Source organism: Bos indicus x Bos taurus, chromosome 23, assembly GCF_003369695.1.
Source record: "Bos indicus x Bos taurus breed Angus x Brahman F1 hybrid chromosome 23, Bos_hybrid_MaternalHap_v2.0, whole genome shotgun sequence".
Classification (NCBI taxonomy): Eukaryota; Metazoa; Chordata; class Mammalia; order Artiodactyla; family Bovidae; genus Bos; species Bos indicus x Bos taurus.
The window spans coordinates 25,556,166-25,581,549 of NC_040098.1; the positions used below are offsets into that span (position 1 = coordinate 25,556,166).

Genomic DNA, 25,384 nt, shown 5'->3' on the forward strand with positions numbered 1-25,384 from the left:
GGAGTGGCAAAGTCCAAAGGTTCAACATCAGTTTTCCATCCTGGGTAAGTTCACATGACTTTTCTTTTCTAGCCATAAATTCTGAGAAATTTCCCTCCAAAATCTTCCTTTAAAACCCAGTCTGGATTGAATCAGAGTTGGATAGACTGGAAAACATTTACTTTTCAAAATTTCTGACATCAGTCTTTGAAGTTCAATTGTTCTGACTTTCCCATCCCCCTCCCGGCCTCCCATCCCAGGATAAAATGATTAAGAATTAGGAGCAAAGTGAATGGAAGAAACACAATTTTCAGGACCTTTGAAGAGGAGAACCATCTGGGCCATTTACTCTGAGCCTTCTTAGATACAACTTTCTTTCTTTCTTTTTTAAATATTTATTTATTTGGCTGCACCGGGTCTTAGTTGTGGCATGCAGGAATCTTTAGTTGAGGCAGGTGGGACCTAGTTCCCTGACCAGGGATCGAACCTGAGCCCCCTGCATTGGAAGCACAGAGTCTTAGCAACTGGACCACCAGGGAAGTCCCCTTAGTTACAAATTTCTGCTGAAGAGTGAGAAAAGTCTTCATATTTTAATATCCACAGGTTAATTTGCCATTCAATTATCATGATCCAATTATATACAATCCAATTACATACATTCAAGTCTCATTTCAGAACAAATGTTAAAATAAACATGTGTACACATCAAATATTGCTGGGATTTAGCAATTCATATCATTTTATTAATAATATGACGTTTTCTGGTGTGGTCACTTTATCATTTTTTTCAGTTTGCCATTGGTAACTCTTCAGTCAGGAACTATTAATATTTATCTAGAAGAGAGATTGGGCCTTGCTGGGTGGCACTAGTGGTAAAGAACCCATCTAACAATGCAACAGACATAAGAAACATGAGTTCAATCCCTAGGTCAAAAAGATCCCCTGGAGAAGGGAATGGCAACTCACTCCAGTATTCTTGCCTGGAGAATCTCATGGACAGAGGAGCCTGGTGGGCTACAGAGTCTACGGGGTCACAAAGAGTGAAGTCACTTCACTCGTGTCCAACTCTGTGTGACCTTATGGACTATAACCCACTAGGCTCCTCTCTCCATGGGATTCTCTAGGCAAGAATACTGGAGTGGGTTGCCATGCCCTTCTTCAGGGGATCCTCCTAACCCAGGGATGGAACACACATCTCTTATGTCTCCTGTTCTTTACAATAAGTGCCCCATGGGAAGCCCCTCCCTACATCTAGAGTTACATTATTATAATCATTGATCTTATAAAACTGTATCTGTGATCAGTTGTTTCATGTCAGCTAATCATCATTACACATCTAGTAATGCAAGAAACAATCATCTTGTACAGTGTGCTGTGCTAAGTCGCTCAGTCGTGTCCAACTTTTTGTGACCACATGGACTGTAGCCTGCCAGGCTCCCCAATAGGCAGAATACAAGTAATATAGTTAGTAGTATTGATAAGGTCATAGATAAGTATTTAAGTGAAGAGCTTCCAGTAGGCATGGCCCGGTATCTCCCCAGATCGCTAACCAGTCTGTTTTGCATCCATCACTATCTTTAAGGGAAATGATATGTTGTTATCATACTCAAAGTTCACCAAAGATGTCTGCAGGTACGAGGTGAGTGGTAGATCATGGTGACCCCTGAAGGACGGATAAAGGAATGTTATCTTCTGAGGACTTATGTGGTTGGCATCCAAAGAACAATTGATGTTTATGTTTGAGCAGGTATTTCTGCCACTGGGCAGCCTGGCTAATGCAGAATGCCATTGCACAAAGAATGGTAGAGGGGAGGGAGGAGGCCAAAGGGCAGAGAAAAAGTTTTATGCTTAAAGTTTTTCTTGGCTTAAAATATGAATTTTATGTCAACCCTTTTATGAAAGATCCAAGAGCCTCTTACAATGATTCAAAAATAAGAAGGTCATTCTTTTTTCCAGAGTTACAAAAGTGTCACTTGTAACTGCCCAAACTGAAGTGAGACAGCATTTCAGAGTAGGAAATGAAAGGAGCCAGTATGAGATACAAGTAGCTTTTTAGTATTTATGTATTTTATTTATCTGGCTGTGTGGGATTTTCCTTGTAGTGCATGGACTCCAGTTGTGGTGCTCGGCCTCCAGAGTATGCAGACTCCAGAGTACAGGGCCTTCAGTAGCTGTGGCTGGTAGGCTTAGTTGCTCCATGGCATATGGATTCTTATTTCCCCAACCAAGTATTGAACCCATGGCCCCCGCATTGCAAGGTGGATTCTTAACCACTGGACCACCAGAGAAGTCCCCCAAGTAGTTTTAAAAAGCATGAAAGATATGAAAGTATTTAACAGTAATGAACTGTACATTTTAGAAAATGATTAAGGTGGTCAATTTTATATTATGCATGAGGTGTTACGCTGATTCAGTCCTGACTCTGCAACCCTATGGACTGTAGCCCTCTAGGTTCCTCTGCCTTTGGAATTCTCCAGGCAAGAATACTGGAGTGGGTTGCCAGTCCCTCCTCCAGGGATATTATGCATATTTTACCACAATTAAAATGTTTTAAATTTAATGTTATGTATATTTAGGAAAGAAAGTTTTATTATTTCTTTTTAGTTTGATCTCAATTCTTTAAATTGAAGTACAGTTGATTTACAATATTACATTTGTTTCAGGCATACAGCATAGTGATTAAGTATCTTTGCAGAATTTATTCCATTATAAGTTATTATAAGATAATGGCTATAATTTCCTGTGCTATACAGCATATCTTTATTACTTATCTATTTTTACACATAGTAGTTTGAATCCCTTAATCCCATACACCTATCCAGAACAAGTCTGTTTTCTATGCCTGTGAGTCTGTTTCTGTTTTGCAAATACTTTGTATTTTTTTTAGATTCCACGTCTAGGTGGTTTCATAGGGTATATAATGGAAAAGTGCCAGGTTTCAACAGACAGGAGTCGGACCTGCCTGTCTCAACAGAGTCATGAAGTGAATTAAAGGAATCTCTTAAAGTAACACTAGTGCAGGTCATCTTCCCAGGATCTGATGAGTCTCTATTTTTTTTGTCCAGATAATGATAATGACTGAGTTTTTAACAGCAAAGCCAGTTTGATTTGTTAATTGCTCCTATTTTCTTTCTTTCTTCTTCTTCTTTTTTTTTTTTTTGACTGGTCTTAGTTGTGGCATGTGGGATCTAGTTTCCTGACCAAGGATGTATCCCGCCCGCCTGCATTAGGAGCAAGGAGTCTTAACCACCGGACCACCATGCTCCCCTGTGCTCCAATATCTTAGGTGTATTTTCCTTATGGTAAAACATGGACAGCAATGCAGGAAGGGGACAAGTCTGGGGAGGACCAAACGTGGAAATTCCTCTTCTGACCACCTCCACTCCGTCCCTTGTGGACGTAGGTCATGCTTATCGGAACCTGCTAGAGGAGATGGGGGTATAGAAGTGGGTGACGGCCTGTCAGTGTAAGAGGTGTATTTGTATGGAGCGTGTCATAGGGGAGTCCTTCGAGGATGGGTCTCAGGGGTGTGAAAGTGTGTGTCGACAGTCTCCCTCCTCGGCAAGTCATAACATGATTTCATGGGCAGAGTGACCCTGAATGTGCAGATTTGAGTGCTTAAGAGTAGACTGGATTCTGTCTTAAAAGGAGAAGGTTGTGTTGCTTTTCCCCCTCCGGAAAGACTTCTGCAGTGCCCCCCCAACCGCCACCCCCGGAAAGACCAGGACAGCGGCTGACTAGTCTCTTTTTCTCCTGTCCCCTCGGGCCTTCAGCCGCCGAAAGGGGGCCTTGCGGGCCTGACCCCCGGCTGGAAGGAAGAGGCGTAAGTCAACTTCCTCGCCGGCAACACCCGCGGCGGCGGTGGGTGCGCGGGTCTGCGCATCCCGCCCCCGGGCCGGGAAGGGGCGGAGCCGGGCGGAGCCCGCCCCCGGCTGGCCCCTCTTCCTCGCCGCTCCTCCGACCCGCGCTGGCCGCAGTCACCGCCGCCTGCAGGAAGCTGGGAGCGGGATCTTGGGCCGGGAGTGCGGGCTGGGCTGCGTGCACGGGCTCGGCCGCAGCTGCCGGTGAGTCCCTGGGCTGGCGGCGCGGTGCGCGGAGGGAGGCGGGTCAGGACCCGGCTGTTGGGGAGCCCCAGGGCGCAAGCACCGAGATGTCAAGATCGCGACTGTGGGGGCCCCCGGAGGAGCATCGCGAGGTAGAGGAGCCCGGGGGTGGGGAGTCAACATGCCCCCGGTGCTGGGGCGTCCAGGAGCCCTGAAGGCGAGGCAGAGGGTCAGGAACTCGAAGTTGGGGCGTCCCGAAACCCGATCCTGGAGGACTACGGGGTTAGGATCCTGAGATTGGAGAGGTCCCCAGGGGTGCGGAATGAGGGCTGCCCAGTCGGCCTTCTCGGGGCGCCCTCCGTAGGGCGGAGGGGAGCAGAACCCGGGAAGGGAGTGCGGAGAGAGGAAGCCTAGGCGGGCGGGGCAGGAGAGAAGCCCCAGGGAGGGGAGCCCCGGACAGGGGAGGGTGGGGCGACGCGAGTGACTTCTCCGGGGAAGGATGGAGGGGGTTTCGCCGAGAGGGCGGGTGCAGGGAGCGGAGCTGTGCGGAGAATCCGGGGTTCTGTTCTGGAGGATGCGGGATTGGAGAGCTAGAACGCCGCGGCGGGGGTCCGAGGTGACCCGCGGAGCTGTAGGGCGGGCACTCAGGGAACATCTCGGCCTAGGGGACGCAGCCCACTCGGTGGGGTCATGGCCATCTCAAGAGGACATCCTCTCAAGGGAGCAGGAAGGGCCACCCTGGACGAGGTTGGGTAGGGACCCTCCACCTAGCGAGCAGTGTTGGCAAATTAGGCAGGGGGACCGGAGAGGGGCGCACCTGGCAGACCTGCGTGGGCACCGCAGTGCCCTAAGCATCTGTGGCCCTCAGGCACAGACTCACAAAAGGGAGACCTGTGGACTGGACAGGCTTAGGGTTGCATCTCATATTTCTGAGCTGGGTTAGAAGTGATTTTGCCCAGGGATCCGATGAAAAGAGTCTGGGCTTATATAGCTCAGAATAGCTCTGGAGTGAGTTTTCAAATTGTATAGGTAAGCTCTACCTGTGTGTGTGTGTGTAACTCATAATAAAAGTGTGTGTAATTTTTAGATCCACATGTGCTGCTTGCTTCCTCCTCTTTTGTACTTTGTGAGAGGTTGTTTCTGAGTAAAAACTGGAGGAAAATCAGGAAGGTTTCAGCGTACACACATACAAACTAACCGCCCACAAATGCATTGCATTCCACGGTCTAGTAAACATGAGTATTACACTTTTGGATTGCTTCTGTTGGCGAGGGCTCCCTTTAGTGGAGTGAAAAGGAGTTACCTGCATGGAAGGTGGACTGCCCTTGACTGCCCTCTTAGGATGTCCACAGCCTGGACCCACCCCTGAGTTGCTGCACCCTTGACCAGGTCACCTGGTGGGGCGCTAGCCTGCTCAGGACCTCAGGGAATGGCATTCTAGAGTCTGTCTGAATATAAACAAATGACCAGCACACTGTCTGGTTTATCTTCTTGTTTTTTCCCCCCTGTTGTTTGTCTTAGGTGTCTGGCTCTCTTTTACTAGTTAAATAATATTGACATCTTATATTAATGTATTCTATATGGTTAATTATGGGTGGTAATTACCTTAATTATTTGATATAACAACTAATTCAGGAAGACCTAGGGCCTTGGGAATCCTGTTAAGTAGATTTCTCCCTGAGGAGGTTCCTGGGCTTTAAGGGGCAGCGAGAGGGGGAGGGAATGGGCTCTACTCCTTTTCTTTTCTGCTGTAGATATAGGTCCATCCTCTAGTATACACTGAGATTCGAGCTTCCTGGGAGGACCAAAGACTTTTGGCATCTAGTATTTGGCTCAGATGGTAAAGAATCTGCCTGCAATGCAGGAGATCTGGGTTTGATCCCTGGGTGAGGAAGATTCCCTAGAGAAAGGGATAGCTACCCACTCCATTATTCTTGCCTGGGAAATCCCATGGACAGAGGAGCCTGACAGGCTACAGTCCATGAGTTCACAAAGAGTTGTACACTATACACAACTTAGCGAATAACATTTTCACTTTTCACTTTTTAATATGTTGGGCCCATTTTTTTTTTCTTCATGCAGAGGAAAGCTCATCAATAAGTATGCAAGTTAACGGTAAAGTGATCTATTCAATTTCACAGGTGTCATTTCAGGACAAGTTTTTTTCCATCAGAGGGTGGTCAGAACCTTGCACCAAAATCTGCATTATCATTATTGCGGTAGCATATTTATCCACTTGGACATATAGCTAGCTGATTCTTCCAATTCTTTATCCAAATGTTAGAATAAGTACCTAAGTATTTATACATTCAAATAAATTCGTGTTTCACCCTTTCTTTCTCACCCCTCATCGTGGCAAGCTGTGTACTAATTCTAGTGATGCTGTCATTGCCGAGAATAATTTTGGAGCCCTGCTTTGGAGTTGCCTTCAGAGTTGGCAACACGTTGACTGAATTGCCTCTGTGATGGCAAACCTTCCGCAGTTGGGAAACAGCCAAACGCTTGTGTGGAGCCAACTTTGGTGGAGAATTGGGGTTGTTATAGGAAGTGTGTCCATTAAAGTAATGAAAGTCCTCTTGAAGGGCTAGCAGTTCTACAGGGGTCATCCAGTAAAGAGTATGTGTTTAGGATTGTAAAGTAGTTGCTTTGAAATACAGCCTTCATTTGATTGTTTGCGCTCTGGTGCATGTGTAAAAAAAAAAGCAGAACTGGTGCTAGAGGAGGAAATGGCAACCCACTCCAGTATTCTTGCCTGGGAGATCCCATGGACAGAGGAACCTGCTGAGCTACAGTCCATGGGGTCGCAAAGAGTCGGACACAGCCGCAACTGAGCACAGAGTGTTATACTCTGTCGTACCTTATGGTTTGGGGGCTTCCCAGGTGGTGCTAGTGGTAAAGAACCTGCCTGCCAATGCCGGAGATAAAAGAGACTCAGGTTCCATCCCTGGGTCAGAAAGAGCCCCTGGAGGAGGGCACGGCAACCCACTCCAGTATTCTTGCTTGGAGAATCCCATGAACAGAGGAGCATGCGGGCTACAATCCATAGGGTTGCAAAGAGTCAGACACGACTGAGGTGACTTAACATGCACCAACACCTCATAGCTTATAGGGCTGGAGAAAATCAGCCTTTCTTTTCCCCTTCCATGTCCTCTGTACCAGGCAGTTTCCATCCCCTTGTATTTTTTACCGAAAGCAAAATGAACAAAAGACTTGTTTTTTCCAGCAAAAAAGGTAGTCAGAAAGTCACTTACCCTATTGGGCATTACCAATAGGTAATATTGGTAATTAGGTATCATTGCCTGATACCTAAGTTTTTATGTGAAAAGATCTATATAGAGTCAAGGGGAAGAGAATGATATCTGAAAATCCATTTTAGTTTTGGGATTCCATAGCACATAGCATGAAAAATCAACATATCCCATTTCTGCCTTTGTTTCCCTAAATTCTATTTTCCCCCCTCAGGTTGTATAACCTGAAGTTTCAATACAGCCATAGCTTGAATCTTGATTTAACTGTGATCTTGGACAAATTACTCATCTCTTTTGGCCTCCATTTTCTTACCCTAACATGAAGATGTGATGAGCAGGTACCTCATGGGGCTGTGATGAAGATGAAGTACGATTTGTGTGTGTATAACCCTGAGATCAGTGTCCCTACATAATCAGTGCTCCATAGAGTCTAGCTCTTTGCGTTATTAAGAGTGCTTATTGATCGTTTTGTATTATAATTCCTTTTAAGCCATGTAAAAATTTATAATGTCCAAGTAATGATAGTCCCTTTGGCTGGGCTTTGCAAATGAACCTGTCCTCTCAGGAGTGTTTTAAGAGTGACCTTAACAGCAACCATAGCTAGCTACTTTATTTTGAATTCCTATTGGGCTTCCCAGAGGTAAAGGATCCACCTGCCAAGCAGGAGACTCCAGTTTAATCCCTGGGTCGGAAAGATCCCCTGGAGAAGGAAATGGCAACCCACTCCAGTATTCTTGCCTGGAAAATCCCTTGGTCAGAGGAACCTGGTGGGCTATAGTCCATGGGGTTGCAAAGAGTCTGACGCGAATTAGCAACCGAGCATACACGTATTTTAAAATATGAAAAGTCCAGTTTTGAGTGTGTTTTAGGTGTAGCAGTTTGGTAAAAAGCTGAAGGAAAATTGTTTAAAAGCTTCTCCTATAATTTTCTTCCTGATCCAATGAAATATTATTCTAACAACATAGCTCTAGTTCTCTTGGCATATATTGAAATGGATGATTCTGGAGAACGTTTGTTTCAGTTAAATTGGAGTTTTGTTCTGTTCTGTTTTTTTTTTTTTTTTTAGTGGTAGAGAGGAAGAACCTGGCACTGCATTCTCAGTTCTTTCATAAATACCAACAGTCAGTTTTTGCAAATTTATGAATTTTATTATATTCAGTTAATTTTACCTTAATTTTAATGAAATAATTTATGGTTACTATGAAATAGCTGTTTCATGAAATGTTCAACATTTAGTGAGAATTCTCTGTGTTTCAGTGAAGTATGTGCAGGAGACGAGGTATAAGGAACAGATTTTCTCCCCCAGAAGTTCACATAATGTGCCCTCTTACTTAGGACAATACATTAGCGAGAATTGTTGGGGTTTTTTTTTCTCCTAATGGCTTACAAGGCTAAGGGTTAATATGAATTTCACTATATGTTCCTTTCCCTCGATTTCTTGGAGAAGGCTAAATATATGGATCTCTCAATAGTGTTTATATTTTTTGTTATCGATAGATTCTTTCAGGATTAGATCCTACTATGTACTCAGATGCCATAAAAGGAAATAAGGGCTCTAAAATTACTTAGTGAATTGTAAAGTGATAGACAGTCTGCCTTCTCTATGGGGGCTGGTGTGGGGGATGGAGTCTGCATCATCAGGTTCAACCAACCGAGGATGGAAATATCAATGAAAAAATTAATCCATAGTCAAGCTAAGAAAGAAATGGAACATTTTATTCAAACAACCTGAGGATTATAACCTGGGAGATAGTCTCTCAGAGAGGTCTGAGAACTGTTCCAAAGAGGTGAAGGTTGTGGCCAGTCTAGATATGACTTTGGAGAAGGGGGTACATCCAATCAAAGCACACATCTTGGTAGAGTTATTGCTATCTGCAAGAAACAGGTGTCTTAGTTGATGGTTTTAGTGCCCTGTAAGTATGGGAAGATTCTAGAAGCTGGATTCATAAAATTTTCTCCTGAAAATATCTTAACCACCTGAGGGTCAATTTCTGTTTTTCTGTAGCACAAAATGCCTAATCCTGATCTTTGCCCTGAATTCCTTTTGAGGTGTACTGCATAGATCAGTGACCAAAGTGGCTGATGACTTAATCCTTGTAGAATTGATGGTGGACAACATTATTTTTACAATCCCCTCCTTTTCAGTCTTAGTTTCGACCATGATTTGGGAGGCATTTTGTGACCACTTTGTCTCATGATGCCAGGAACGCTCCTTCCCAGGTTGGGCAAGGATTTCTTTGATAGGCTTCTCAATGTGCTCTTGGTGGACAAGACTCTGTTAACAGTAGCCAGAGCCTCTGGCCAGCCTGTAATATTGTCCGGGAAATGGTTTCCTCTTGTTGCTTCTTCCCACATCTACAGTTACACTATTATAATCATCGATCTTATAGAACTGTATATTTCGTCAATCATTTCAAGTCACCTAGTCAACAAAGGTCCGTCAAGTCAAGACTATGGTTTTTCCAGTGGTCATGTATGGATGTAAGAGTTGGACTGTAAAGAAAGCTGAGCGCAGAATTGATGCTTTTGAACTGTGGTGTTGGAGAATATGCTTGAGGGTTCCTTGGACTGCAAGGAGATCCAACCAGTCCATCCTAAAGGAGATCAGTCCCGGATGTTCATTGGAAGGACTGATGTTGAAGCTGAAACTTCAATACTTTGGCCACCTTATGCAAAAAGCTGACTCATTTGAAAAGACCCTGATGCTGGGAAAGACTGAGGGCAGGAGGAGAAGGGACGACAGAGGATGAGATGGTTGGATGGCATCACCGAGTCAATGGACATGGGTTTGGGTGGACTCCGGGAGTTGGTGATGGATAGGGAGGCCTGGCGTGCTGTAGTTCATGGGGTCGCAAAGAGTCAGACACGACTGAGCGACTGAACTGAACTGAATCATCATTAATTTTACCAGACCTTTGGCCACATATTTGGTCATGCAAGAAACAACCATCTTATTCAATAGGAAGAATACAAGTAATGCAGCTAATGGCATTAATAAGGTCATAAGTAAGTATCTAAGTGAAGAGCTTCCATTAGGTGTGACCCAATATCTCCCCAGGTTCTCTGACCAGTCTATTCTATACCAGTTGCTATATTTAAGGCAAATGATATATTGGTATTGTTCATAAAGCTCACCAAAGATGTCTACAGGTAGAAGATGAAGGTGGGTTATCATGACTTCTTAAAGATTGACAAAGGAATGTTTTCTAAAGAGTTGTGTGACTGCCAGAAGAAGCACAAGTGATCTTTCTGATTGAGCAGGGATTTCTGCCATTGGGGAATCTGGTTAATGCATAATGCAGATATACAGTGACCAGTGGATGGCAGGGAGGAGGCCAAAGGTCAGAGAAAATATTTTTGTTTAAATTTTTCTTGTCTAGCCTTAAAATGTCAGTTGAAATAAATGTCAGAAAATAGTCAGGGGAAAAAAAATCCCAGGGGAATTTGGGAGGAGCATGAATGCATGTATCAGTTCAGTTCAGTCGCTCAGTCGTGTCCGACTCTTTGTGACCCCATGAATCGCAGCATTCCAGGCCTCCCTGTCCATCACCATCTCCCGGAGTTCACTCAAACTCATGTCCATTGAGTCGGTGATGCCATCCAGCCATCTCATCCTCTGTCGTCCCCTTTTCCTCCTGCCCCCAATCCCTCCCAGTGTCGTAGTCTTTTCCAATGTATGGCTAAATCCCTTCTCAGTTCACCTAAAACTATCACAGCATTGTTAATAGGCTATATCCCAATACAAAACAAAAAGTTAAAAGAAAAATTCCAGAAAGTTCCAGAAAACAAAACTTGAACTTGTCATGCCCAGGCAACTGCTTACACAGCATTTATTTTACACAAAACAGTTACATTGTATTTACAGCTATTCACATAACATTTACATTGTATTAGGTAATATAAGTAATCTAGAGATGTTTTAAAGTATGTGGGTGGATGTGGGTAGGTTACATGCAAATACTGTGCCATTGTATATAAAGGACTTGAGCATGCACAGATTTTGGTATGCCAGGAGGATCCTGGAAGCAATCCCCATAGACACTGAGGGGCCACTGTATAACTGTAGGATGGGGCTATTTTTGTTGTTTATCCCTTCTATAATGGCATTTGGCCTTTGCTCTGTCTGTGTTCTGAATGGTAGTTCACACCCAGGAAACAATACCGCAGGGTGGTTGAGATTAGAGCAGGTGTTCTTAATAAGGAGCAGGGGCAACGATTTTACATCCCTTTCACCCCCAGGCTGCCAGGATATTTGACAATGTCTAGAGATATTTTTCAGAGAAGGCAATGGCAACCCACTCCAGTACTCTTGCCTGGAAAATCCCATGGGCAGAGGAGCCTGGTAGGCTGCAGTCCATGGGGTCGTGAAGAGTCGGACACGACTGAGCGACTTCCTTTCACTTTTCACTTTCATGCACTGGAGAAGGAAATGGCAACCCACTCCAGTATTCTTGCCTGGAGAATCCCAGGGACGGGGGAGCCTGGTGGGCTGCTGTCTGTGGGGTGGCACAGAGTTGGACACGACTGAAGCGACGCAGCAGCAGCAGCAGCAGCAGCAGCAGAGATATTTTTGATTTTCATAGCTGGAAAGGAGAGAGATGTTACTGGCATCTAATGGGTAGAGGCCAGAAATGCTGCTAGATGTTGTATAATGCATGCAATAGCCCTTCACAGCAAAGAATTTTCCAGGTAGCTCAGCTTGTAAAGAATCCCCCTGCAATGCAGGAGACCCCAGTTCAATTCCTGGGGTTGGGAAGATCCACTGGAGAAGGAATAGGCTACTCCCTCCAGTATTCTTGGGCTTCCCTGGTGGCTTAACTGGTAAAGAATCCGCCTGCAATGTGGGAGACCTGGATTGGATCCCTGGGTTGGGAAGATCCCCTGGAGAAGGGAACCCACTCCAGCATTCTGGTGTGGACAGTTCCATGGGCTATATAGTTCACGGGTTGACAAAGAGTTGGACATGACTGAGCAACTTTAATTTTCATTTCAAATGGCAGTAGGGCTGAGAGATCCTGAACTAGATTAAGGGATCTGGAGTGGGGACCAACCGGTGTTAGCATCCTAGAATGACCCTGGCTGAGCTCCTTAAAAATGCAGGTCTGAAATGCTGTTGTGCAATTAGATGGGATAGTGTATATAAAATACTTAGCCCACAGAGTTGCCCAGTAAATGGTAACTCTTAGTATAATGTCTGGTTAGTCAGTCCAGGGACTATGCATCAAAGACATAGCTTTGGCTTTGCACCCATGGTGCACAGATCCAGGTCAGGTTTCCTGATCCCATCCATGTGTCCTAGAGTAGGTAGGGCAGGGACACAGAACTACCTGTGTCTGTGGTTCCTTCTGGATTCTGGTTCTGCTGGCGGTGGGCTGCAGTTGCCTCCAACCAGGTGAGCAAGGCAGTGCTTTGGACCTGTTTTCTGGAGGGCAGAGATGAGCTGAGGTTGGAGGAGCTCTCTGTTTCCTCCTCCACACGTGGAAAGAGGAGAAGGCTAGGTGGTGAAGTCCTCCCCCTACCCCACACCTCCCAACTTGTCTTCTGGGCTCTACTGGGACCCCTATCTCTGCACAGGCACAACTTCTTCTACTGTGAGCAGCCCTGGTGTCTGGAAGTTTCTCTTTACTTTTTCTTAGCCTCTTCTACTCGAGCAAAAGTTCTTGGCGGGTCCCTTCACTTTTAATGAAATACTCCAAGTCCGCTGCAGGTTTTGCTCTTCGTGGGCCTTCTTGGCCATCTGGGGAGGACAAAGGAGGCCGCCCATGAAGCTCAGGCCCCACTTTGACCTTCCTGCTTTGCTGTTTTTCCTTTGCACTTTGAGCCAGAGGAGTGAGTGGTCCATTCAAGCAACCAGAGGCGCCTCAGCGGGATGGGGGTGGGAAGACATTCCGAGAGTGTTTAGCAGACCCAGAAGTAAACAAATGGAGTGGTTTTTCAGCTGTGAGCTAGAAACCATCAGTTCTGTGGTTCTCAGTCCTGGCTGTACAATAGAAGTACCTGGGGCTTTCTAAGAATTCAGATGCCCAGGCCCCACCCAAGACAGTTGATTCAGACTCTCAGTGGGGAGGGCTAGGGCATCACATTTTTTAAGATGCTCCTGAGATTCAGAACCATGCCTTGTGAAATTAATGACCTGCATTTAAGAAAAAGGAAGAAAGAGAGAGGAAAATGAAAGAAAAGAGAGCCAAACTAAAAATGAGAGTAACATAAGTAGTGTTTTGTTAAATGTTTATTTTATGATGAATGTATCACTTGCTTGTGATGTAAAATATGTTCTTTCCAAAGGGCTGTAGTCAAAAAAGTTTGAAAACTTTATTTTAGAGCCTTAGAGGTATTTAATTAATGTTGGCAAATTGCCTCTTGAAATATTTCTGTATGTGTTTCTGCTAGACAGTTTTCTAACTGCTTTTATATACCTTGTCAAATACAACTTCTGCAGTCACTCTGTGAGCCATGGAACGCAGATATCATTATATTGATTCTTTCATACAGATGAAGGAAACCTGGGGCTGGAGAGAAGAGAAATTTGTCAAAGTCACAGTGAGAAAAGGGGCAACATGGACTCAAACCCAGGACTTCTGATTACTGCTACAGGGCTCTGTCCACCACATCTTTCTGTCTCTTCTGATGTAGTTGGAGCATGGCCTTGATGCAACTTCAAATAATGCATCAAAATAACTATTGACTGAACACCTACTGATACCAGGAAACATAGAGTTGACCCTTGAGCAACCTGTGGGTTAGGCCATCCTTGGGTCTGGCCTGGTAGTTCTAGCTGAGAAGGAACCTGAAGACTGACCCTGTGGAGTGAGATTGGATAGACTTCCCAGTAGTCTGGGAAGCAAAGGCTATTTTGTTCATTTGTTTATTTATCCACTCACTCATTTATCAGTATTAAAGCCTTACCAGGGCTGGGGTCCATGCTGAACACGGGTAAAGATGGAATGTTGAACTCAAATGCAGTCCCCGCCCTTGTGGAGGTTACAGTTTGGAGGTGAGTACTTAAGGGAGGATGCTGTGCTTCAGAAGCAGGTGGGGAAAGGATTCCTCAAGGCTTTCTCATACCTGAGCACAGAGCTGAAACAAAGCTCAGGCCATGTGTAAACAGAAATACAAACAGTTGGTTGTACTCAGGAGCTTAGCATGGAAGAACAAGACCTCACGTTAGCCCACATGACATTCAGAACCCCAATTCCCCAAAGGTGAGGAACCACATTCTGCTGGAAGTCACCTGGGTTGGATGATCAGGTTGAGTTAAGCCTGGAGTTCAGGGTGTGTCCTCGGAGTGTCTGGGAGGGTACAAGCTCTAAGCCATCTAGATAACTAATAAACTGTCCCTTTTCTCTTATGTGAGAAGGACTCCATACCTCAACAGACCAGTGTTTGTTGAATGAGTGAATTAATGATGATTATGAAGAATGGTCATCTATAATAAAGGTAATGGAAGATGTCAAGGTTTCAAGACAAGCACACCCAGAGAAGAGTCAAGTTCTCCCCACTTTCCAGGCTGAGCTGGTTCCTGGGACTGTAAGAACCTAAAGGCAATCAGAGCTAGGGTTATTGATTTAAGAGTTTAAGGGTTGGTCTTGAGATATTAGCGTTAAGGGCAGTGACATTTATTTCCACTTATGGTGATGTAGTCCAGAATTAAGAAAAGCAAGCAAGAAAAAACTCAATTCTTTTTTAAAAGTATTTTTATTTATTTATTTGGCATTTGTGGGTCTTAGTTTCAGCATGCAGGGTCTTTAATCAGCATGTGGGATCTACTTCCCTGACCAGGGATTCAACCCAGGCCCCCTGGATCAGGAGTACAGAGTCTTAGCCACTGGACCACGAAGGAAGGCTCCTGACCCACCCCCATCCTAATTTTTAAGGAACAGATAATTGTTGCTTTTCACCAGTAACCTGAAGCTATGTATTTGCCCTATTCTTAGCACCTGCTCTCTGGAGGCTAAGAGAATTTCCCAAGAGGTTCAAGATCAATCCGTAGCACAGAAACTGGGAGAGGGCTACTGTTCCCCAAACCACTTGAAGATGGAATAGAAATACTCTGCTAAATGTTGCCTGTAGGTCATACTTTTTGTGAGAAATAAAACTTTGTTGGTAAAATCTCATTTTCCTTTTAGACTCAAACCGCTTGTATAAATTATGGAAGAAAAAAAGAGGAGGATGTAAAAATCAATGTTGAGTGTAATGGCTCTTGAATTAGAAAATTTAAATTCTCCATGGTGTATTTCACCCTGTCCAAAGGATTCATTCCAGGAGTTCAATCTTAGCTTGCTGTTCCTGCACTTAAGCAAGATGAGGGCATCAATATTGTTCTCTTGAGTTGCCAGGAACCCTGAGCACTTTATAAAGCGGCATTAGTTAGTTTCACGCATGGACTCATGCTGGGATTGGAATTGGCTGCAGTTGTAGAATGTCACCCAGACAGACAGGTTCAGGTATAAAGTGCCAAGAATTTCATTGAAACTGGGCAGCATTTCAGCAGGTAGAAACGGATTCGTCAGATCTCATTGTGCTGAAGAGGTTCAGATTAATTCATGAAGTGCATGCACAATTTTGTCCCATGAAAGAAAAAGAAAATATTAGACTGTTTACAGTTATGTGACTGTGATGTGTCTCATGGCCTGGAGGACCATTGTGTCTAGATACATTAACCTAATTCCACAGGATGTAATAATAATAATACGCTCATGTGTGTGAAGGCATACTGAAACACAAAATACCTACTATTTTGATGAATACCTACTCTATTGAAGATTCCTATGTGCCAGGCATTGTGCAGTGCAGTGTTTCTTTACGTTGTCTCTACTGCTTGAAACAAATTTAGGAGAGAGAGATCCCAGTTTACCAATGAGAAAAAGAAAGGAAGTGGCTCGCCCAAGGTCACTATAGTTAGAAAGTGTCAGAGCTGGTTATAGATTCGTTATTTGTGAAAGGGCCTGTGGCAGATGAGTTTGTGTTTAATTTAGGGCTCCTTTACAAAGCTTCTATAGCCTGGAATGGGTCCAGGGTGGGATTTCCTGTCTGCTCAGTTCATCACCCTATATAACAGATTCCAGAAGGTGGGAGTTGCTAAATTTATATATGTGGTTCCTTGAACCTACTGGAAGCATTGGCTCTGGGGGCAGGGGGCAGGGTCTCGGGGTGGTGCATCCAGCTTTTTTTCATGATTTCCTATGCCTACAAAGCCACATATGTGTGTGTCAAATAGCTGCACAGACCATCAAAACTTGGCAATCCTTTGCTTTTAGCTCAGGTGATAGTAGCTTCATTTGGAGCCACCTGCCAGCTCTTCTAAACTCTAACCTGAGATTAGGTGTAACTGACTAAATGATACAGGGTCATGAATCATTGAATGGATGTGGTTGACTTACTTTCAAAGCATGGAAGACTAATAATGATCACTTTGACACAAGTATGATGGGACTTCCCTGGTGGTTGGGCTTCCCTCATAGCTCAGTTGGTAAATCATCTGTCTGCAATGCAGGAGTTCAGTTCAGTCCAGTTCATTTCAGTCACTCAGTTGTGTCCAACTCTTTGCAACCCCATGAATCACAGCATGCTAGGCCTCCCTGTTCATCACCAACTCCCAGAGTTCACGCAAACTCATGTCCATCGAGTCGGTGATGCCATCCAACCATCTCATCCTCTGTCGTCCCCTTCTCCTCCTGCCCCCAATCCCTCCCAGCATCAGGGTCTTTTCCAATGAGTCAACTCTTTGCATCAGGTGGCCAAAGTATTGGAGTTTCAGCTTCAGCATCAGTCCTTCCAATGAACACCCAGGACTGATCTCCTTTAGGATGGACTGGTTGGATCTCCTTGCAGTCCAAGGGACTCTCAAGAGTCTTCTCCAACACCACAGTTGAAAAGCATCAATTCTTCAGTGCTCAGCTTTCTTCACAGTCCAACTCTCACATCCATACATGACCACGGGAAAAACCATAGCCTTGACTAGACCCGGGTTCAATTCCTGGGTCAGGAAGATCCCCCGGAGAAGGAAATAGCAACCGACTTTAGTATTCTTGCCTGGAGAATCCCATGGACAGAGGAGCCTGGCAGGCACAGTCCATGGGATCGCAAGAGTCGGACACGACTTAATGACTAAAACACACACAACACATCCTCAGTGGTTAAGACTTGGCACTGCTACTGCAGGCGGTACGGAACTAAGATCCCACATGCTTCACAGTGCAGCCAAAAAAAAAACACAAACAGGTTTGATAATGAAAATGCTGGGCAATAATGGGTAGCCTAGAGTGACAGTGAAGATCTCAGCTGCAACCCCCTGACCCGCCACCTTGCTTGTCCCAGAGCCCACCCATGTCTCTAGCGAGGCAGGCATCCCTGTCTTTTGGACCTGGGAATGACAGCCTCGAGGCTTCCTCTGATCTAGGGCAGATCGCATTAGTTGAGCACATGTTTGCTAGCAGTTTTTATCTGTACTATCATCCCTCTCTCTTAAACTTACTATTATGGAACATTTCCGGCAGAGGCGGATAGAATGGTAGAATATACCTCCATGTGCAACCATCCCACAGCTTCAACAGTTACCAACTCATGGCCAACTTCTCTGCATACACCTTACCTCCAGACAATTTTGAAGCAAACCCCAGCCATCATATCATGATCTGTGAGCATTTCAGAATGGATTTCTAAAAGATGAGGGCTCTTTTATCGTAATTCTTTAAATGTCAACAACCCTGTTAGTCAGGTACCTCCATATCCTTATTTTATAGGTGAAGACAGTGAGGCACAAGGAGGTTAAATTATATTCCCAAGGTCATGCATGGAGAAGGCAATGGCACCCCACTCTAGTACTCTTGCCTGGAAAATCCCATGGACGGAGGAGCCTGGCAGGCTGCAGTCCATGGGGTCGCTAAGAGTAGGACACGACTGAGCGACTTCACTTTCACTTTTCACTTTCATGCATTGGAGAAGGAAATGGCAACCCACTCCAGTGTTCTTGCCTGGAGAATCCCAGGGATGGGGGAGCCTGGTGGGCTGCAGTCTATGGGGTCGCACAGAGTCAGACACAACTGAAGCGACTTAGCAGCAGCAGCAGCAGGTGAACACAGCAGAAGGCAATGGCACCCCACTCCAGTACTCTTGCCTGGGGAATCCCATGGATGGAGCAGCCTGGTGGGCTACAGTCCATGGGGTCGCTAAGGGTCGGACATGACTGAAGTGACTTAGCAGCAAGGTCATCCAAGGCAGAGTCAGGATTCAAATCCAAGTTGCCTAACTCCAGGGCCTGCCCTATTAAACACCATATCCTGTTAGGGTAGCCATTAGACCCCTCTGCTGTAGCTAATCCTCCACTACAGGATTGGATTCTGGAAGTGGAAAAATAGACCCCTAGGGACAACACTATTGATTTCTATGAATTCAATCACCCAGTCATTGTTACAGGTAGGGTCTATTTAGGTACACAGGGACAGAATGGCTGTGAAAGTCTTATAATTGTCATCTCCAGGTATGAAAGGATCGACCTGAAATATTCATGGATTCTCTTTGGGCAGCAAGACTGATAAAGCAGTCAAAAACCTTGATTGTGCTAGTGTTTGAAAGGGTGGAAAAGCCCATAATGAAAAGGACTTCACAGAAAATATGATTGTCATGGTGCTCTGGCTGCCAAGGGGAAGTAAAAGGTTTCTTTTAAAATGAATTTTCCTTTGGTTTTTCTCTCTTGGCAGAAGGAATCAGCCTTCCCACTGAGTCTTTTCAGTTTGTTTCTAGCATAGCTAATTGTGTTTATTTGTCTCCAGAATCACATGCCTGCCTCCTCTCCCTTGCCTTTTCTTAAGGTCTCTTGCCTGCTGTGTACTACGGCTGCTGCCAAAAACGTTCCTCTCACCTGGGAGCAGTTGGCTGACAACACAGAGTAGATGTTGGGAGGCCAGCTGCTCTCCAGAGGCCTGACCTGGCCTCTGGCGCCCAAACCCACCGCAGGGGAGAGGCAGAGAGATTATATAAGCTTGCGGGGAAAGGAACCATGTCATTTGCCTTGTGTGTGCCCATTTGGTCCATCAGTGTTAAGAACAGAGCAGAAAGCATGTGAATACTATTGACTGACTGATCTAAGAGCTTTGCTAGCTCAAGTTCAAGAAACTGATTCTCCATTATTCCCCCTATCAAAATGAGCATCACATTGATTTTTCTGTTTAATACTTTTCTTTGGCTTTGGGAATCACTTTTTTTTTTTACATCTTTTTAAAAATTTTTATTAATTTTTGGTTGCACTGGGTCTTCATTGCTTTGCAGGCTTTTCTCTAGCTGTGGCGAGCGGGGGCTACTCATTGCAGTGCTCGGGCTTCTCATCGTGGTGGCTTCTGTTGTTGCAGAGCACAGGCTCTAGGCGCACTGGCCTCAGCAGTTGCACCACACGGGCTCAGCAGTTGTGATATGAGTAGGCCTTAGTTGCTCCATGGCATGTGGAATCTTCCCAGACCAGGGATCGAACCCGTGTCCCTACATTGACAGGCGGATTCTTATCCACTGTACCACCAGGGAAGTCCAGGAATCGCTCCCTTTTAAGTGATTCTCAAATCTGTTTCTTTTCTTTCCCTGATCCCTGTGCAGTCTAATAGCAGAAGCCAGGAACCACAGAAGAACCCCCCAGTCCTTCTCAGTCCTCTCACCCATGAGGCTCTCGGTGGTGGTCCTTGTCAGGGTGTAGGTGAAGATGTGTCTAGAAATTCTGCCTTTGACTGTCTCTAGGAACACCAGTGAGGACCTCTGCCAGTGTCTTTTTCAGGGAACATCTATTTTCCTTAAAACTGTTGTTGCAAAAACATAAATATTGTTTTTTTTCTTTTTTTTATGACTGCTGTGACTTCTACTTTTTGAAAAACTAAATTAAGGAAAACAGTAGACTAGGAATTGCTAGCTCTTTGTCATACAATCAGCTCAGGGATGGCAAATACATGGCTTTGTGCCCTGGCCCCCTCCTGAGCCCGGGGTTGGTGGCAGACTTGTACCTGGGTCACAGCAGCTTCCCTGGAGCTCACTGGTGAGGTCGGGGGGAGGGGTGCCTCTCAGTGCAGGACCCCAGGAAGCCAGTTACCAAGGGTTGACACCTATTTGCCCTTTCCTAAGTAAGTGATCTTTAAAGCCCTTCCCAGACTAAAATGGGTCACATTAGGTCTTTAACAGATAGGACCAGCTCTCCTCTTTCCCCAAAAATCAGATCAAAGGGAGGGAATGTGTTACCACTCAAGAACACTAAACCCTTTCTGGAAAACAGATGACAGGGAAATGTTTTAACCCTGATGGTTCACAGAGGAATTGGAGGTGCTGACTCTCCCTTTCTGACCCGTAGTGGGCTTGTTCATTGGGTTTGTAGTTTGGTTGGTGAGTCAGTGAGACTAATTAAAGTCATCCTTTTTATGGAGAACCAGAATGTTTAATGCCCACCGGGGAATACAAAGGAAATGGGAGCCCACAGCCTGTCATTTAGGAGTTGCTAATCCAATAGAGCAGTTGTATTAATATTAAGCTGAATTGAGATTTCTTGTAGTTTAATGAGATGCAAGAAGGAGAAACTTAGTGCCTATTTATAATTAACTCACTCTCAGCTGACTAACATCCTTTTGAAGACATTTGGAGGGTGTTAAGATAATGCCTATGAAGCAATGGGACTTCTTTGACAGAAGAGGTGATAAGTATTTATGATCATATTATAGATAATGGACTGGCCTACCGCTGCAGACATGGCTACCTCCAGGAAGATTAACAGAAGAGGCCAAGCTGCTCTCTCGGTGGTTAGGATCAGGCTGGTGTGCACAAGTGTGATTTTCTCTTGTTTTAATCCACAGCACATTCTTTTACAAGAAAAAGTCAAGAAAAGTCTTTTTTTGCAAGAAAGAGCTCATTCTGAAGGACCAGCAAAGACCAGCAGAGGTACTTCTCCATTTCAGAAGTCTCGGCTGGCTACTGAGAGCAAAAGAAGGGAAAGGGGGTGAAACTTATAGAGCAAAGAAAGCACTACACTGGCCGAGTATTTTAAAGGTATTTCTTTAAAAAAATCAGGCTGGATTTAGAATCCTTCTCCTCTTAACTGTGTACTTTTATCTGGCAATGCTTATCTAAAAATCACACTTAAGCTGAAATCTCTTCTAGCTTACTATTTTGGGCTTCCTAGGTGGCGCAGTGGTAAAGAACCTGCCTGCCAATGCAGGAGGCACAAGAGACACAGGTTCAGTCTCTGGGTTAGGAAGATCCACTGGAGAAGGAAATGGCAACCCACTACAGTATTCTTGCCTGGAAAATTCCACAAACAGAGGAGCCTGGCATGCTATAGCCCATGGAGTCACAAAGAGTCGGACACAAGTGAGCATACACACACTATTATTTTTTGCTTTCTCCATCTTTTGTTGGTTGGTGGTTTAGTCACTAAGTTGTGTCCGACTCTTTGAGATACCATGAACTGTAGCCCACCAGTCTCCTCTGTCCTGGGGATTTCTCAGGCAAGAATACTGGAGTGGGTTGCCAGCTCCTTCTCCAGAAGATCTTCCCAACCCAGGAATCAAACCCATGTGTCTTCTGCATTGCGGGTGTTCTCCTGCATTACAGGTGGATTCTTTACTAGTCACCAGGGAAGCCTTTTCCATCTTTTAGGATGTCATATAAAAGTAAGCCAGAAAACAAACATTATTTGGGGTTGTTATTCAGGAATGTCCAAACTAGCTGAATTCTCTGGAGTGGGAGAAGTGGCCTGTAAGGCTGAAATGGCAAGCTGGGGAATAATTGCAACTTCTCAGTAGATAACTAGGATCCTTTGTGTAAGGGAGCATGGGGCAGTGGAACTGCAAGTACTGTGCTGACCTTGACTTTTCTCACAACAATAAGTGCTTGTCTCTGGCCAAGACCATATGATCTGTGGAACTTGCTCGAATAGCTTCTGGCTGGTATTGTGGCTTTTGTTTTCTACTGGCACCCTGGGACTTGAGAACGCACTCCTTGGAGTTTAAAATCATCTCATTTGAATGCTGACCGGATGGTGGGCTTATATAATTGGTTATTAGATACTGGGTAAACTTAAAACTTGAAAGTGACACTTTCTAGACCCATATTTATCTTGTCTTAGGCTTGTAATGACATTCTTTTTTTTTTTTTTTCAACTTTAATTCAGAAATATCAAGTCATTGGCCTTTAGCATTCTCAGTTTACAGATGGCGCTACTAGTGCCAGAAGGATTGTGGTTTATTTTTAAGTATGTGATTTATTTAATTTGAGGAGAGGATTTGGGCCTTCTGCTTTCCAGCTTACTTTGCCTCCGACATCAATACAGCCTCCAAGAGGGAAGAGTTGTCTGTTTCTTAATGGTGTTTAGAGTGGAAGTGCCTTGTTGGTATTAATGACAGTGTACCTGCTTCCATGTAGCTTTGATTAATCAAGTCTTCAGTTAAACTAATACTTACTGACATATTCCACTTTGAAGGAAAAACATCAAAACACAAGTAAATTAGGTCCTGTTAGAACTTTTATTTAAGAACAACCTCCCAGTAAAGCCCTAGGTTCACTGCAGACATGGTCCAATCTTCTTGAGCATCGGTACTTCCGTTACCCAAGCCGCATCAGGACCACTGGCATCCAGAAGATGAAGGACCTGGACAGTTCTGATTATCAAAATTATTGCTTCCACATTTAGGGACTAATGCATTTTAGAAGGAGAAGGCAATGGCAACCCACTCCAGTGTTCTTGCCTGGAGAACGGGGGAGCCTGGTAGGTTGCCGTCTATGGGGTCGCACAGAGTCGGACACTACTAAAGCGACTTAGCAGCAGCAGCGGCAGCATTTTAGAAGGCTCAGATGGTAAAGCGTCTGCCTACGATTCGGGATACCCGGGTTCGAACCCTAGGTCAGGAAGATCCCCTGGAGAAGGAAATGGCAATCCACTCCAGCACTCTTGCCTGGAAAATCCCATGGACGGTCCGGTGGCAGGGTCTGGGGAAGGGGTGGCAGGCGCCGTGTCGGGCTGCGAAGGTGGCAAGAAGAAGCCCCTGAAGCAGCCCAAGAAGCAAGCCAAGGAGATGGACGAGGAAGATAAGGCATTCAAGCAGAAGCAGAAGGAGGAGCAGAAGAAACTTGAGGAGCTAAAAGCAAAGGCCGCGGGGAAAGGCCCCCTGGCCACCGGTGGAATTAAGAAATCTGGCAAAAAGTAAGCTGTTCCTTGTGCCTGAGGCAATGATGACCCTTAGTTCCATTCCTGATTAAACACCTGGATTCCCTGCTGTAATATCTGTTGCCACCTATAGCTAGAATGAAGTGTTGTCTTGGAACCTATTGTACATTTAAGAATAAACTTTTGTAAGAAAAAAAAAAAAAAAAGAAAGAAAATCCCATGGACGGAGGATCCTGGTAGGCTGTGGTCCATGGGTCGCAAAGAGTCGGACACGACTTCACTTTTTCACTTTGAATAAATGAAGTTGAGACAGAAATCATTTCCTGAATAGTGCAGACATTCCGGACATGGCCTCTCAAGTGAGCCTACGTGGTTCTGGGTTCTGGCTCCACTACTTCCTGACTGGGTGGACTCTTAACCTCTTTTGTCATCTGTACAACAGGTAGAAAGAACAGATCCCATTCCATAGAGTGGTAAGTAGTGATTGTGAGTTAATAATATGCAAAGAACTTAGAATGGTGCCCAGCATAGAATAAATGCTCCGTATATGAGTCATTGTTGTTCAGTCACGAAGTCTTGTCCAACTCGTTGAGACTTTATGGACTGCAGCACACCGGACTTCCCTGTCCTTCACTATCTCGCAGAGTTTGCTCACACTTATATCCATTGAATCAGTGATGCTATCCAACCATCTCATCCTCTGTCACCCCATTCTCCTCCTACCCTCAATAATAATTATTGGCAACTAGATAAAGAGGAGTGAGATGAGGAAAAAAATATATCTCTGGTTTCTGACTTGAGCACCTGGTGAAGCTATTTACTGAACAGGAACAAGGAACATGGGACAGAAATAGGTTTAGGGAAGAGACCAAACCTGTTGTTGGTTGTGTTCATTTGGTTGGTTGTGTTCATTTTGAGGTATATTTGTTATAGCTGAGCAGAGATACCATATGGACATTGAATATGCCTCATTCCAGTTAATGACTAAGTTTTCTGTGTACTAGGGTTCCCTCCTTATTTCTTACGGATTTCTTGTGAGCTGTCAAAAACAAAATAAATTCCAGGTGCTTCAGAAATAGCAGACACGGACAACAGACTTGTGGGCATAGCAGGGGAAGAAGGAGATGGCGGGACGAATTGAGAGAGCAGCGCTGAAACATACATTACCATGTATAAAATAGCTAGCTAGTGAGTGGGAGGTTGCTGTGTGACACAGGGAGCTCGACCTGGTGCTCTGTGACAACCTAGAGGGATGGGATGGGGGTGGGTAGGAGGGAGGGGACCTATGTATACTGATGGTTCATTCACATTGTTGTACAGCAGAAACCAACAACACTGTAGAGCAATTATCCTCTAATTAAAAATAAATTAAAAAAAATAACAGCACATAAAAATTTTAAATTTAAAAAAATTTTTAAAAAGCACAGCACTCAGCAAATGCTTTTGAAAGACCCTAAGGGGGATTCCCTGGAGCCAGGCTATATAGGAGTTCTTGCTGAAAACATAACATGTGATTGAACATCAAAGGTTACTGTTAGTCACAGAAAATAGATATCTCGAGTTAATGATTTTAGTGCTTTTCTATCTTTGGGAAGAGACAAGACCCTTTGCACTCATTGAAATTATTCCTTAGATGTGCATCTTAAACTTTGTAGGGCCAGAAACCTGTTCTCTCCACCCTGAATTGCCCTCAGGATGCACCGCTGGGGGCAGCTGCAGTGGCTGTTGGCTTGATGGTGGGCAGCATTCATTGTTTACTGGAATGGCAGGCAACATTTTTTCATTTGCACCTCCATAAGAAGATGAGATTTGAGCGAGGCCTGGAAGGCATTGTCTGTCTCTCAGCTGTGATACAATGGATGTTTAAATCATCCAGGGCCCACAGGTGGTGTGTGGCAAGACCCAGGCGATGATCACCTGGTGTGTGTCTGTAAAATTCACAGCGCCGGGGGGGATGGTGGGCAGCTGACGCAGAAATTGTGGAC

At 44.8% G+C, this 25,384-nt stretch overlaps 1 protein-coding gene and 1 pseudogene across 5 annotated transcripts in view; both read left to right on the plus strand.

Annotated features, from left to right (window-relative positions):
• The first annotated feature begins 3,886 nt into the window (after positions 1 to 3,886).
• PAQR8 (progestin and adipoQ receptor family member 8) overlaps positions 3,887 to 25,384 on the plus strand; it is a 44,399-nt gene continuing 22,901 nt past the window's right edge. The window contains exons 1-2 of one of the 4 annotated variants that reach the window (XM_027524307.1): positions 3,907 to 4,043; positions 21,091 to 21,175. The gene's annotated coding sequence lies outside the window, so the exon portion shown is untranslated. The other 3 variants (XM_027524310.1, XM_027524309.1, XM_027524308.1) reach the window with 3 other exon arrangements.
• On the plus strand, positions 22,918 to 23,599 carry LOC113881344 (annotated as a pseudogene). The gene has a single exon (XR_003508003.1). The product of XR_003508003.1 is annotated as a translation machinery-associated protein 7 pseudogene (transcript).